Below are 16,492 nucleotides of genomic sequence, written 5' to 3' on the forward strand. Positions count from 1 at the left end.
ATTGTCGCTGGTGTAGGATGGTGGTAATGTGCGGGGGTCGCTGGTCGGTGCGGACTCGGTGGGCCGAAGGGCCTGTTTCCGCGCTGTATCTCTAAACTAAATTAAATCCACTTGCTGATCTACTGGCTGCCAGCCATTTCAACTCCCCTTCCCATTCCCAGAGTGACCTTTCTGTCCTGGGACTCTTCCATTGTCACAGCACTAATTGGAGGAACAGCAACTCATACTTTGCAAGGTCATCATGAGCTTACAGCTTAATAATAAATTTATTTATGGGCGCCTTTCAAGAGTCTCAAGGACACTTACAACCCAGAAAACATTGATTTCTCTAACTTACCCCTGCATTCCCTTTCTTTCTGACTGAAGAAGGGTCTCAACCCGAAACGCAGCCATTTCTTCTCTCCAGAGATTCTGCATGTCCCGCTGAGTTCCTCCAGCATTATGAGCTCCACCCTTCCTTGGTCATCTGTTGCTGGCTCTGATTTGTTCCTGCCATTTCCTACCCCCATCTCCCCTTCCACCCTCTACTTTCAGCCTGACGGGTTCCGACCCAAAACGTCACCCATCCTTGTTCACCAGAGGTGCTGCCTGACCCGCTGAGTTACTCCAGCACTTTGTGCCTATCAGCCCACTAGATTGTCACCCACCAACCTGAAGACAAAAGGTTGCTGGTACCTATATCATTCCTTGCCGTTGGGGTCTATATGGTGAATTATTGTCCTCTAAACTGATTAAGCTGTTTAATGAGTCTGAAGAAGGGTCCCGACCCGAAACATCATCTATTTATTTTAGTAGGAAGGAACTGCAGATGCTGGTTTAAAGCAATGATAGACAAAAAAAAGTTGGAGTAACTGAAAGCGTCAATAAGCATCTTTGGAGAACAGGAATAGGTGAAGTTTCGGGTCGAGTCTGAAGAAGGATCTCAATCTTACAGGTGTCAGAGGTTATGGGGGGAAGGCAGGAGAATGGGGTTAGGAGGGAGATATATATCAACCATGATTGAATGGCAGAGTAGACTTGATGGGCCTAATTCTACATCTATCACATGGCCTTATGACCCCAAAATGTCACCTATTCCTTCTCTTCAGAGATGCTGTCTGAGTTACTCCAGCTTTTTGTGTCCACCTATTTATTTTAGTTTAGTTTAGGGGGCAGGGAGCGTAGTGTGGCCCAGATAGACACAAACTGCTGGAGTAACTCAGTGGGACAGGCAGCGTCTCTGGAGGGAGGGAAGGAATGGGTGGCCCAGCCCGTGCTTGCAGAAGTAGTCCATGGGACCGAGGGCTGTTGTGGAAACCTGCCCACAGCAGCCGGCTCCTCACAAAGCCACAGCTCATTAGTCCTGACGAGTGATCCTTCTCTCATTGTGGACTGGGCACGGTGCCGAGGAACATTTTCAAATAAGATGCGCTCTGATATTTTGAAGGGCAAATACTGTTCCTTCGCGTCCCACTGAGAAGACCACCTGACCACACACAGAGGCAAGCGATCATTTGTGCCGATTCCAGTTTTACGCAGAAGTCTACTACAGAGTGAGGGGGCGTGAGGGAGTGAGGGGGGACGACAGGGAGCGAGAGGAGAAACGGGGAGTGAGAGGGGGAGACAGGGAGGGCAGGGAGTGAGAGGGGGAGGGGTCAGGGACCAAGGGGAGGTCAAGGAGCATGGGGGGGAGTGAGGGAGGGGCAGGGAGTGAGCGATGGGGACACAGGGAATGAAGGGGGTGGTCGGGGAGTGAGGGAGGGAGCGAGGGGGAGATAGGGAGTGAGCGATGGGGAGACAGGGAGTGAGGGGGGTGGTCGGGGAGTGAGGGAGGGGCAGGGCATGAGGAGGGTTTTTTATTGTGTCTCCAGTGTTGGGGAAATTGGGCAAGGGGCTAATCACACAGCTTTTGTTACGAGAGTGTGATCAGTTTCAGGCTGATTGTTTGAGCGGGCAAATCATATTTCATTGCATTAGGAGGTCAGATTGTATTGTTATTTTATAATTGATTAAAAGCCCCTCCTGAAGGTATTTTAATTTAATCCCAAGTCTTTCAGTATTGTTGAGTAAATCCACACAGATGAGTACAGGACAGAAACAGGCCCTTCGGCCCACAATGTCTGTGCTGAACATGATGCTAAGACCAACTCTTGTCTGCCTGCACATAATCTCCAGTATATTCTCCATTCCTTGCATGTGCCTATCCAAATGTCTCTTAAATGCCTCTAACATATCTGCCTCTACCACCACCCCTTGCAGTGTCTTCCAGGCACTCACTGCCCTCTGTGTAAGCTTTGTAACAACAGAAGGGCCGGAGGATAAAGGAGTGCTAGTGCAAGACAGCAAATGAAGTGAAAGTTTACTTTAGTTTAGAGATACAGTGCGGCCCACCGAGTCCGCACCGACCAGCGATCCCCGCACACTAACACTATCCTGCACACACTAGGGACAATTTACAACATACACCAAGCCTATTAACCTACATACCTGTACGTCTTTGGAGTGTGGGAGGAAACCGAAGATCTCGGAGAAAACCCACGCGGTCACGGGGGGAACAGAGGATCAAACTCCTGGTCGGGATCAAACCCGGGTCTCGGGCGGCGTAAGCGCGTGTAAGGTAGCAACTCTACTGCGGGGGAACATTTATTTGCAACTGGAATGAATGGTGTAAATCGGGACGATACAGGACCTGATGGAACACCAGCCATGCTGCTGGAGATCACAAACCATCTCCTCCCAGTTCTATTTTTGGCATCGCTTAGTTGGCACAGTTAAATACTACATGAGTCACGACATACATCACCACGGAGGTTGACTGGGTGAAACTGTTTGAGAAATGCAACTGACGATTATATCTATCAGTCAGTGTTTATTTTATTTATCTGTGGAGTTCCCCTCGCCCCGCTCCCCAATGACACACCACCAGTCACGACACACAGCTATCTGACTTACTTCACCCAAAATCAGTGGACCAACATTATGGCCACAATGTAATAGAATGAACTGGAGATGCTGGTTTATACCAAAGATAGACACATAGTGCTGGAGTAACTCAGGGGGTCAGGCAGCATCTCTGGAGAACATGGATAGATGACGTTTCGGGTCGGGACCCTTCTTCAGACCCGAAATGTTACCTATCCATGTTCTCCAGAGATGCTACCTGACCCTTAGAGTTACTCCAGCACTTTGTATCTTTCTTTGATATTGTGGTCACACTGGTTTTAAATTCTTATGGAACGGAGGGACTTGGTCTGTGTAACTAGACTGGCCCGAGCCCTTGTTCAACATTGCATCCTAGGATGACTGCGTTTGAAGATAATGTAATATATACAAAGTCCAAAGTTTATATAAAGTCCATTCCTAACCAGTCTAGATTATACTAAAATCAAAACTGAGAAGTCAGTTTGTATAAATGTTTACTGTAACAGTGTTGCACCATTTGGTAATGTCTTGCAATGCTCATGTCTTTCCCTGCAGAGGGACGTTTTGTGTAAAAGGAAGCAGTCATGTCATTCTCCTTCAGTGTGGTAATGTTTACATTCTCAACCCTGGTTGAAGCCCCTTTCCCGTCAACAATGCATCGCTGCATCACTTCAGGTTCCGATCCTTTGGGTCCTGGGCCGTTCCGTTCTGAGATCTCGATGCATCCAAATTCTGCTCCAAGGCAGGATATTGAGTGCAAGAGTGGTCGACTGGGAATTGAGATTCAGCCAGACTCGGTCATTAATTATCGGCCATGGTCGCCCAAGGTGACGAGCGGGACATGCAATATGCTGAAGCAGCAAAAGTTCAGCTGATACATGGGACGGCACAGTGGCGCAGCGGTAGAGTTGCTGCCTTACAGCGCCAGAGACCCAGGTATGATCCTAACTATGGGCGCTGTCTGACGGAGTTTGTACGTTCTCCCCGTGCCCGCGTGGGTTTTCTCTGGGTGCTCCGGTTTCATCCCACATTCCAAAGATGTACAGTTTTGTAGGCTAATTAACTTCCGTTAAAAAAAAAATGTGCCTAATGTGTAGGGTAGTGCTAGTGTAGAGGAGATCGCTGGTCGGCGTGGATCGGTGGGCCGAAAGACCTGCTGTATCTCTAAACTAAAGCAGGGCATGCAGAAGGCTGAGGGGCTGATCGTACAGAGGTGTACAATATCACAAGGGGAATACATAGGGTGAATACTCAAGGTAGGAGAATCAATGTTTAGGTGAGAGCGGCAAGATTTAATCCGAATGAATCCGGGGGACAACTTTTTCACACAGAGGGTGGTGGGTATATGGAATGAGCTGCCGGAGGAGGTATTTGAGGGGGTAAGTGCCATAACAGTTTTTAAAAGACACTTGGACAGATACATAGATAGGAAATATATCAGATCCTCCATCTCAATCGCCACATATCCCACTGTCTCCCTTCGATGCTTTGTTCCTAGAGATCCATCTCCTTCTGAAATATTAATGTCTAAGTCGGTGACCCAGGGCTCTGGCAAACTAAACACAGCTGAACTGACTTTAGGTTTTAGAGATACTGCACGAAAACAGGCCCTTCGGCCCACTGAGTCCGCGCCGACTAGCCATCACCCCTTACACTACACACGAGGGACAATTTACAATTTTTACCAAAGCCAATTAATCAGCAAACTTGCATGTCTATGGAGTGTGGGAGGAAACCGGAGAAAACCCAGACGGTCACAGGGAGAAGGTACAAACTCCGTACGGACAGCACCAGTAGTCAGGATCGAAGTCAGGGTCTCTGGCGCTGTGAGGTGGCAACTCCACCGCTGTGCCACCATGCCGCCCACGAACTGATCGGGCTATTGTGTCAGGTCTGCCTACTGGGAAGGGCGGGCGGGAGACATGATGTGGGCTAACATCACTTCAGGAAACAGATGCGAGGGAGATATAAAAAGGAAACAGAATTATCACTGGAGCAAACCCAGCCCAGGGGTGTGGGCCATGTCTATCAAAGTCTGACCCATATCTAAATGAACGGTTATCCCATTCACCCTGCCCAAACACAAAGATAATCTTTAAATATAAAGCAGGAAACAGGTCACCCAGAAGCATCGACAGCAGGACAAGCATTCCGTATTTTTACACGCCCAGAGCTACAAATCAGTGCAGAATAGGAATTCCACAAAGCATTCATCCTCTCGCTCATCCTTGTACACAGACTGGTGACAACCAGAGGACTAATGAATCCCCACAACACAATGATACCAACATCAATAACAGTGAAAATGTGTAGAAACAAACTGCAGATGCTGGTTTATGCTGACGATTGACACAAAGTGCTGGAGCAACTCAGCCGGTCAGGCAGCATCTCTGGAGAACAGGGATAGGTGACCACTTTTTCAGACGGATTCAGACCCAGAATATCACTCATCCTTTGTCTCCAGAGATGCTGCCTGACCCGCTGTGTTACTGCAACACTTTGTGTCTATCAATAGCACTGAGTTGTCAATTGGATAGAAACTGACGACTCTCATACAAAAAGCAAGAGAAAATGTGTTTAAGACGCCACAGGATATTTTATTCATGTTATTTTAGTCAATGCACTTAAAATGCTTAAGTGGGGAAATGCATCCGAAGTCAGCTCGATGATTTTGTTCTTTTCAAATTAAATGTAATTCAAACCATTTTTCTAAACATTCACTAGACCTTGCATCTGATCCAAATTGAACAAAATTGCTTGGGGCATTTTGTGAAGCTCGACCCATTGAAACAGCGTGAGTGTTCTAACAGATGCTTGGTTCTTATGAAGGTAGGCACAAAATGCTGGAGCAACTCAGCAGGACAGGCAGCATATCTGGAGTGAAGGAACGGGTGACGTTTCGGGTCGAGACCCTCGTTCAGATAGCATCTGCAGTTCTTTCCTACACATGGTTCTTATGAAGACTGTTTTTACAGAAATATGCTTTCCTTTGCCAGTTGGAGTAGTGGCGATTTGTCTGAATTGAATTCCTTTGAATCGGTACCCAAGGCAGCAGCTGCTAATTTTGTTCAAAGTTTGGATGCAAAAGGTTAGGCTGGCAATGCCGTCAAACTGGCTTTTCCAAAACAAATGTTTCACGTCATCCACTACGTGTTTCCAATGGGACGATGCAGAGAGCTGCCAGCAGTATTTATATACAGTTGGGCTGAGGCATGGGGCGGCACAGTGGCGCAGCTGGTAGAGTCACTGCCAGAGACCCCCGGTTCGATCTAGACTTGGCTGCTGTCTGTGCGAAGTTTGCGTGTTCTCCCTGTGACCGCGTGGGTTTCCTCCGGGTGCTCCGGTTTTCGTCTACTTCCCAAAGACGTGCGGGTTTGTGCAGGTTAATTGGCCTGTTAATTGGCCTCGGTAAAAGTGGGAAAACATAGAATTACCGTGAACGGGTTGGTGTGGACTCGATGGGCCGAAGGGCCGGTTTCCGTGTACATAGATCAATCGTGTAGCAGTACGCAGCAGGCCACCTGCCCCGCTGAATGCGAGTTGCTGATATACTCAGCAATTACATGTCTTCCGTCTGTGCCCGCACCAATGTGTCTTCACACATCAACAGTTTAGTTTAGAGATACTGCGCAGAAACAGGCCCTTCAGCCCACCGAGTCCGCACTGACCAGCGATTCCCGCACATTAACACTATCCTACACCCATAACGGACAATTTTTACATTTACCAAGCCAATTAGCCTACAAACCTACACGTCTTTGACAGTTAAAACTAAAAGTGCAGCGCGTTAGTGAAGTGGAATCAATTGGCATAGATCACAAATTGTCCAGTTGCATCACACTGTCCGACCTATAATGTGACTGCACCTCCAGCCCATAGCCAGTCTCAGCCACATTACAACGGCAACCAGTGTATAAGATCATGAGGGGAAGAGATAGGGGGAATGCATAGAGCCTTTTACCCTGGATAGGTCATCAAGAACCAGGGGACATAGGTTTACGGTGAGAGGGGAAAGATCGAATGGGAACCTGAGGTTCCACCTTTTCACACAGGGTATATGGAGCGAGCTGCCAGAGGAGATAGTTGAGGCAGGTACTATAACAGCAATTAAAAGATATTTGGACAGGTAGATGGATGATAAAGGATTAGAGGGATATGGGCCAAATGCGAGCAGGTGGGTCTGGCGCACATGGGGCACTTTGGTCGGTGTGGGCAAGCTGGGCAGAAGGCCATGTTTCCGTGTCGTGTGACTCTGTGACCCACAGCACCATCTTTCCACAAAGTAGTATTGTTGAGTTTTATCTCTGGATTCCAGCTGCTTCTTTCTGCAGAGGCCGGACACAACCAGCTCCCCGTCAATCTGACTCCAGCTGGCCAGACAGCGGGACCACGAACATCGATTATAAACACAGCCAAGACTGAAACCGACTTTGATAAGTGAGTGTGCAGTTTCCTAATAGCATCTGCCCAGTCTGCTCATGGAAGGAAACGGAAATTCGATCGCCCGTTCACACTAATTCCACTCCCAACACATTTGGGGTGATTTACTAATGCTAATTAACTCGCAAGTTACAGAGAAAAAGTCCAAAGTCCACAATGAGGTAGATTGGAAGATCAGGACTGCACCCTCGTGTATGAGTGTTCAGTAATCTGATAAGAAGGAGGGAGAAGCTGTTTTAGCTTTTATAAATATGAGATAGATATGAGATTGTGAAATCCATCACATGACGTTACTAGCGGAGACCTACGGCCCGACAAAGACATTCACAATAAAGACTTCTCCCTTGATCCTTCCCGCCGATTCCTGCAGATTGGAGCCAGATCACGGCCTTGTGCTTCACCCCACGATAACCTACAGACTTCATGTTCAGTGTAGAGAAACAGCATGGAAACAGCCCCTTTGGCCCACCGAGTCCACTCCTTCCATCGATCACCCATTCACACCGGAGAGCACCAGTGGACGCAGTGCATTTAATTTTCACAAGGTTTTTGAGTTATTTCCGCACAGGTTGCTGAACAAGGCTGGGCTCATGAAGTTGGGGGTGTTAGACTGGAGTGCACTGAGACCTGGCTAGCAGGCAGAAACCAAAGAGCAGGAACAACTGGGCTCCCTTCACATTGGCAGGCTGAGAGGGTTTTCTCCTGGTTCTCCGTTTTCCTCCCACACTCCAAAGACGTGCAGCATTGATTGTTAATTAGTTTCTGTACACTGTAAATTGTCCCTGGTGTGCAGGTCAGTGCCAGTAGACTGGGTGATCGCTGGTCAGCAGGTCTCCACGCTGTATCTCTGAAGTACAATCTAAAGAGTGTGAGAGAGTGTGTGTGTGTGTGTGTGTGTGTGTGTGTGAGTGTGTGTGAGAGAGTGTGTGTGAGAGTGTGAGAGTGTGTGTGAGTGTGAGTGTGTGTGTGTGTGTGAGTGTGTGTGTGTGAGTGTGTGTGAGAGTGTGTGTGAGAGTGTGTGTGAGTGTGTGTGTGAGTGTGTGTGTGAGTGTGTGTGTGAGTGTGTGTGAGTGTGTGAGAGTGTGTGAGAGTGTGTGTGAGAGTGTGTGTGAGTGTGTGTGTGAGTGTGTGTGTGAGTGTGTGTGTGTGTGTGTGTGTGTGAGAGTGTGTGTGAGTGTGTGTGAGTGTGTGTGTGAGTGTGTGTGAGAGTGTGTGTGTGAGTGTGTGTGAGTGTGTGTGTGAGTGGGAGAGTGAGAGTGTGTGTGAGAGTGTGTGCGAGAGTGTGTGTGAGAGTGTGTGAGTGTGTGTGTGAGTGGGAGAGTGAGAGTGTGTGTGAGAGTGTGTGTGAGAGTGTGTGCGAGTGTGTGCGAGAGTGTATGCGAGAGTGTGTGTGTGTGTGTGAGTGTGTGTGAGTGTGTGTGAGTGTGTGTGTGAGAGTGTGTGTGTGAGTGTGTGTGTGAGTGTGTGTGAGAGGGAGAGTGAGAGTGTGTGTGAGAGTGTGTGTGAGTGTGTGAGAGGGAGAGCGTGTGAGAGAAAGTGTGAGAGCAAGTGTGAGAGAGCGTGTGAGAGAGAGAGAGAGAGAGAGAGAGAGAGGGAGAGAGAGAGAGGAGGAAGAGGGGAGAGGGGGAAAGAGAGAGAGATAGAGAGAGAGAGAGAGAGAGAGAGAGAGAGAGAGGGGGCCTGAGAGAGTGAGAGAGAGAGAGAGAGAGTGCGCCTGTATGTGTGGTGGGGAGGGAGTGCCCCATCCCTTGATGAAAGTGTGCTGTGAGCCACTGTATCGCCCCCAACTGCCTCACAGCCTGAGCTCACATCAATATCTGCAAACCTCCTGCCTGACCTGCTACTTTTTAATTAATCATTAAGAACCCGGGGACCAAGTCGTCAATAAGCGGTGGGGTGGGGTTAGAGTTCACGAGGCCCAGAGCTATTTTTAGACGGCAGCATTATCCAGCTGCAGGTTTGCTGATTCATCTGTGCCGCGGGCCAGAGCCTCTCGGCTGATGCTTCACGTATCCAGCCTCGGTTAAACGGCAGCAACTCTCTCTCAGATGCTCACGTTCATAGCGGAGCTGTTCCATGTCAGGGAGTGCAACTCCAAGGAACTGCAGGTGCTGGTTCACAATAAAAAAGACACAAAGTGCTGGAGTAACTGAGCGGGGTCAGGCAGCATCCTTAGCGAACACGGATAGGTCACCTTCCGAGTCGTGACCCTTCTACAGACACCTTCTTCAGTGTCTGAAGAAGGATCCCGACCCAAAACGTCACCTCTCCATGTTCTCCAGAGTTGCTGCCTGAACCTGCTGAGTTACTCCAGCACTTTGTGTCTTTTGGGTCTATGCATGTGGGATTGCAGATAAATAAAAGACGTATGGATCAGCACATGGATATGCAGGGAATAGAGGGATATGGATCACGGAAAGGCAGATAAGAGTAGGTATCATGTTTTGGCTCGTTCTTCTCCACGCTCCCATCAAGCAGAGGGTACAGAAGCTTGAAAGCGCGCACTACCAGACTCAGCAACCGCCTCTTCCCCTCTGTTATAAAGCTTCTGAACGGCCCTTGTATATACTGCCTAATTAATCTCTACACAGTTGCAGACGATGGAACTGGTGCGCTGCAATGCTGAGAACCTCTGCTCTCTGCATCCTCTCCTTTGCCCAAGTCATTGCACTTGAGTTTGACGATTATATTTATGTGATATATCTGATCTGCTTGGATAGTCTGCTAAACAAAGCTTTTCACTGTATCTCGGTACGTGTGATTATAATATACCTAAACCTAAACAATTTGACTTCCTGTGTCCTGCAAACTCTGTGTCCCCTTCTCTTTCCCACCCAGCCTGGTATGAGTTGCCCGAAGCTGCAGGTTAGTAGCGGTACTTATGTGAAGAATCAGCTGTAAAATACTCAAAACGGCTGAGTCACAAGGCTAACCTTCACCATCAATTCACCCAGAATGGCTAAATCACGGGGCATAACCTTAACCCTAATGTAACAAAGCCTCAGCTAACTCACAGGGCCCTAACCTTAACCTGAAACCCACTGAAGGAATGGCTAAATCACAGGACTTAACCTTAACTCAGAGCTCACCCGGGAACAGCTAAATCACAACTTTAACTCAAAACTCAGCCAGAGACAGTTAAATCACAGGGCCTAACTTTAACACTAAACTTACCATGGGATAGCTACATCACAGGCCCGAATTTCAAACTCTCCTTGGGTAAGCTAATGCCCCTGTCCCACTTAGGAAACCTGAACGGAAACCTCTGGAGACTTTGCGCCCCACCCAAGGTTTCTGTGCGGTTCCCGGAGGTTTTTTGTCAGTCTCCCTACCTGCTTCCACTACCTGCAACCTCCGGCAACCTCCGGGAACCGCACGGAAACCTTCGGTGGGGCGCAAAGTCTCCAGAGGTTTCTGTTCAGGTTTCCTAAGTGGGACAGGGGCATAAGTCACAGGGCCCACGCTTAACCTTCCCACTCGTTACTGGGTTTGATATACTTAACTCCCTATTACATTCTCATTTCTCAGCGGTACAGTGACATGTTGGATCACAACATGTGTACAGCCATGCACTAGCACAGCCTCTCATTACTAGCCAGTTATTATAAGCATTGGGCCATGCAGATCTGCCACCATTAATACTGGGGTCTATTTGACAGACTATCGATGAGAAGGAATACTTATCCCCCATGTACAGTAAAATCCTTACATCACAATGACTTTAGCACAGTAACAAGGCACAGGGATGGCTTACAAAGAACCGATCAGACTGCTCTGGAAGATTGAATGCTTCTTGCTGATAAAAATCAATTGGAAAGGTTAAAGCAAGGACAGGGAGCAGGATATTTTTCTGGGCATCGAGGGAATAAATCCATCGATCAGTGCACGGGATTGCTACAGCACTTATACGATTGGGAAACATATATATGTAAAGGAGTCGGTGGGAAAACGTTGTTTAGCGCTAAAATACGCACAATGCCGCTCTGACGATTTAGTATAGTTTAGAGAAACAGCATGGAAGCAGGTCCACCGAGTCCACACCAACCATCAATCACCCACTCTCACGAATTCTGTGTCCTTCCACTTTCTCATCCACTCCCTACACACAATGGTGCAATTTTAACAGAGGCCAATTGATCTACAAAACCACACGTCTTTGGGATGCGGGAGAAAGCCGAAACACCCGGGGGAAACCCACGCGGTCACAAGGAGAACGTGCAAACTGTGCACGAGGAGGTTAGGATGGAGCCCGGGTCTCTGGCGCTGTGAGGCAGCGGTTCTACCACTGCTTCAACCACTGTTCACACCACTTTGATAAATAGTTCAATAATGAGCGGTCCAATTCTTACCCCCAACTCATCAACTGCTGTTGGTACAACACCATCTGTCAGGACAATGGATGCCACAGTAGTGCAGTGGTAGAGCTGCTGCCTTACAATGCCAGAGACCCAGGTACGATCCTGACTACGGGTGCTGTCCATGTGAAGTTTGCACATTCTGCCTGTGACCACATGCATTTTCTCCGGATGCTCCATTTTCCTCCCACTCTCCAAAGACGTGCAGGTTGGTAGGTTAATTGGCCTCTGTAAATTATCCCTAGTGTGTAGGATAGAAGTAGTGTATGGCTGATCGCTGGTCGGTGTGGACTTGGTGGGCTGAAAGGCCTGTTTCTGCATGGGTTTTCTCTTGGAGCTCCCGTTTTCCTCCCACATCTCAAAGTCATGGTAAATTGCCCCGAGTGAGTAGGGAGATAGTGGGATAATGTAGAACAAATGTGAACAGGTGATCGGTGGTCAGTGCAGACTAGGTGGGCCGAAGGGCCTGACTCCACACTATAACCACGTTAAACTAAACAGTATAATATGGTCAACCTATAGCTTCTGCCCTTTCTTTACTGAGTAAAAGTGAAAGTTTCTTCTTGATGAGGATCTAGTTTTTCAATTTGCTCAATCTCCAATAAAGAGATTCCCTGCTGCCAGCAGAAAGCAGCACAAATTATATTCCGCACTCCATGCTTTATTGAATGTGAAAGTTGTTGGGCATTAAGCATTTTTACTCAGCTAAAACCTGGCATTTTCCACATTTCTATCTGTAATTTAATTACTGAAAGAACCATCAGCAGAAAGCTTTCACCAGGCAAAGAAACAGTCGCACTGAAATACACAAAGGGTGAAACACTGTCACACACAGGGTGGTGGGGCTATGGAACAAGCTGCCAGAGGAGGTAGTTGCAGCTGGGACTATCCCAACATTTAAGGGACAGTTTGACAGGTGCATGGGTAGGACAGGTTTGGAGGGATATGGACCAAATGCAGGCACGTGGGACTAGCGAAGCTGGGACATGTTGGCAGTATGAGCAAGTTGGGCCGAAGGGCCTGCTTCCACACTGTATCACTCTATGACTCTATGACTCCTCTTATTTCTGAATGGGAACACACCGCACTGCCCTGGATCAAAACCAGAGGAACAAAATACTCCATCTCATCACCACAAAAGATCCTGGATTAGAACAAGATTTAAAAAGTTGGTGCCAGGAATGAAGGACTCCAGTTGCAGGCTGATCTTGAAGCAGACAATGTTAAAGGAGAGGTTGTAATGGAGGGATTCTACCTCAGAGTAGACAGAGGGCAAGGACTTACATTGTCAATGGTAAAGCACAAAGTGCTGGAGTAACTTGGTGGGTCAGGAAGCATCTCTGGAGGGAATCGAATCTGAAGACAGATCCTGGTCCTACCCATTTCCCCAACAAAAGCTGTCCCACTGAATTACTCCAGCATTTTGTGTCTATCTTCGGGAAATTATTCATCCTCCACTCCAGAACCAAGGTCAACCTAACCTCGACCATCGAGCGGCAAAGTGCAGACAGTGCTTGGGAGGCCAAGCTCCAAGGCATCATAGTTACATTGACTGAAGCATTTCAGCAGTCATGCCTGAAGTGCCACATCCGCAAAAAAAATGTCATCCATTAACCTGGCCCTGTCACACCACATCGCCTTGCCAAGTAAACATTCAAGGTGAGACTCTGGAAAGCAGAGAGAGAATGTTCCATCCCTCAGCAACTCTTAAACTAAAGGAGACATCAATTATTAAATTCACCTTCACCTTCCCTACACCAACACAGCCTTTGGCCAGCTGGGGTAATGGGTGTTTGAAGATCAAATCTTAAAACTGGAACAAAGCTCATGGTGTAGACACAAGGAACTGCAGATGCTGGAATCTGTGTAGAACACAAGGTGCCGGAGTAACTCAATTGGTCAGGCAGCATCTGTGGAGGGAATGGAGGTCAACATTTCATGTCAATCCCCTTCTCCCGACTGATGACAACGTTTGGGGTCGGGACCCTTCTTCTGAAGAAGGGTCCCAACACGAGACATTGTGTGTTCATTCCCTCCACAGATGCGGCCCGGCCTGCTGAGGACCTGTAATTTCCCACACTGGCTTCATCTTCAGCTCAGAACCCACATTACTGGAGAGTACCTCGACATGAGACTGGCAGATAAAGAGAGGATAGACACAAAATGCTGGAGTAACTCAGCGGGACAAGCAGCATCTCTGGTGAGAAGGAATGGGTGACGTTTCGGGTCGAGACCCTTCTTCAGACTGATGTCAGGGGACGGGGTGGGACAGAGATAGAATGTAGTCGGAGGTTGGAGGAGGTGCAAGTGAACCTCTGCCTCACCTGAAAAGACAGTTTGGGTCCTTGGATGAAGTCGAGAGGGGAGGTAAAGGGACAGGTGTTGCATCTCCTGCGGTTGCAGGGGAAAGTACCTGGGGAAGGGGTGGTTTCCGCAGAGACCGTCCCCAACGCAACTCCCTGGTCAACTCGTCCCTTCCCACCCAAACCACCCAGGTATTTTCCCCTGCAACCGCAGGAGATGCAACACCTGTCCCTTTATCTCCCCCCTCGACTTCATCCAAGGACCCCCACTTTTCAGGTGAGGCAGAGGTTCACTTGCACCTCCTCCAACCTCCGACTACATTCTATCACTGTCCCGCTCACTCCCCTGACATCAGTCTGAAGAAGGGTCTCGACCCGAAACGTCGCCCATTCCTTCTCTCCCGTGATGCTGCCTGTCCCACTGAGTTACTCCAGCATTTTCGATTTAAACCAGCATCTGCAGTTCCTTCCTACAGATAAAGAGAGGAAAGAGATTTGGCAAAAGAAGAGGAGAATGCCTTTACCCAGCGAGTGTCTGTGATCTGGGTGCCTTGCCAGATAGATCAGTGAGAGAGATTCAACAGGAAGTTTCAAAAAGGGAAATGTAGAAATAGTTACAAAGATAATGTGCACTATGACACCGCCACCTTCTGAAGCACGAACATCTTGGTAATAACAATTGTGAATTGTTTCTCTGTCAGCAAGTTTGGTTACTGGTAATGATGCAACACTCTCAATGTAAGTCACATAAAGGAAAAGCCTCTGACACAACACTCACACAATAACATCAGTCCGCTCTACAGATCTACAGTATGTACGACAGACACAAAGGGCTGGAGTAGCATCCCTGAAGAAAAGGAATAGGTCAAGTTTCGGGTCAAGAGGCTTCTTCAGACTGAAGAAGGGTCTCGATCCGAAATGTCACCTCTCCTTTTCTACAGAGATGCTGCCTGACCCGCTGAGTTACTCCAGCATTTTGTGCCTGTCTTCGGTTTAAACCAGCACCTGCAGTTCCTCCCAAAACAATATGACAAGATAGTTTGCTTCAAGTAATGTTGAGTCAAAGTCAAAGTTAAATGTTGGTCAGGATAACATAGAACTAGTGTGGACTTGGTGGGCCGAAGGGCCTGTTTCCATGCTGTATCTGCAACTTAAAGTAAACTAAATGAAACAATTAGTTCCAACAACTCAGGAGTCTGGAGTTCATCTGCAGTTCCCCTCTACAAAATGTTGATGGATCCCAGCACTGTCCATCACAGGGTGTAAATATCCCTAGGATTGTTTACTTCAGTTTAGTGTCTCGCTACTGAAGTGAAAAGCTTTTTTGTTGCGTGCTATCCAGTCAGCAGAAAGACTATACGCGATTACAATCAAGCCGTCCTCCGCGTACAGATACGGGATAAAGGGAATAACGTTTAGTGCAAGATAAAGTCCAGGAAAGTCCGATTAAAGATAGTCCCAGAACCACCAATGAGAAAGATGGTAGGTCAGGACCATAGGTAAAATTCCAAGGCATTCCAAGCCAAACACGAGACCAACAAGAGGACATAAGGAGCAAAATACAAGGCAACACAGCGGCTGCTGCCTCACAGTGCCAGAGACCCGGGTTCCATCCTGACCTCAGATGCTGTCTGTGTGGAGTTTGCACGTTCTCCCTGAGACCGCCTGGCCACACTGAACAGCATAACACAGGATCAGGGCCTCTGGCTCACAATGTCTGTGCCTGACACAATGCTGTTAATTGCCTCTGCCTGCATGTTGTACATATGTCTCCATACCCTGCATATCCATAACCTAGGCCACTGTCTGCTTCACCTCTACCCCATTGTGGACATTGGACGGTCTATGGAACTGATGCGCTACAATGCTGAGAACTATATTCTGCACTCTGTATCTTCCTACTTGCTCTCTCTATTATACGAGTGTTTGACTTGATTGTATTTATGTATAGTTTTATTTGATCTGTTTGGATTGCAAACAAAACAAAGCTTTTCACTGTACCTTGGTACATGTGGCAATAACAAACCGAAGCTTAAATATAGATGTGCTTGGAACACTCTTACACACCACTACAGTCTGTTTCCAGCGTCACGCTCGGCAGCACGTTTGAGGCACTCTCCACTCTCGGTGTTAAAAAATACTTGCCCTGCATAGCCTCTTTGAAATTTCACCTCTCACCTTAAAGCTGTGCCCTCGAGTCCTTGATATTTCAATCCCGGGGAAAAGATTCTACCTCTCATAATTTTATTTACTTCTAACTCACCCGGCCTCTGACACTACAGAGAAAACAATTAAAGTCTGTCCAACTTCTCCCTATAGCTACTAATCCAGATAGCATTCTGGTAAACCTCTTCTGCACCACCTCCAAAGCCTCCACATCCTTCCTGTAATGGGGGCGATCAGAACTGCACACAATACCCCAATGCCGCCTCACCAAAGTCTTCTAAAACTAGTCTGAAGAAGGGTCTCGACCCGAAACCTCACCCATTCCCT

The 16,492-nt window shown here is 47.9% G+C and overlaps 1 protein-coding gene across 1 annotated transcript in view; it reads right to left on the reverse strand.

Moving 5' to 3' along the window:
- megf9 (multiple EGF like domains 9) overlaps positions 1-16,492 on the reverse strand; it is a 152,959-nt gene that overhangs the window by 115,685 nt on the left and 20,782 nt on the right. The gene's annotated exons all lie outside the window — the stretch shown is intronic.

This window comes from Amblyraja radiata, chromosome 32 (genome assembly GCF_010909765.2).
Source record: "Amblyraja radiata isolate CabotCenter1 chromosome 32, sAmbRad1.1.pri, whole genome shotgun sequence".
NCBI classification, from domain to species: domain Eukaryota; kingdom Metazoa; phylum Chordata; class Chondrichthyes; order Rajiformes; family Rajidae; genus Amblyraja; species Amblyraja radiata.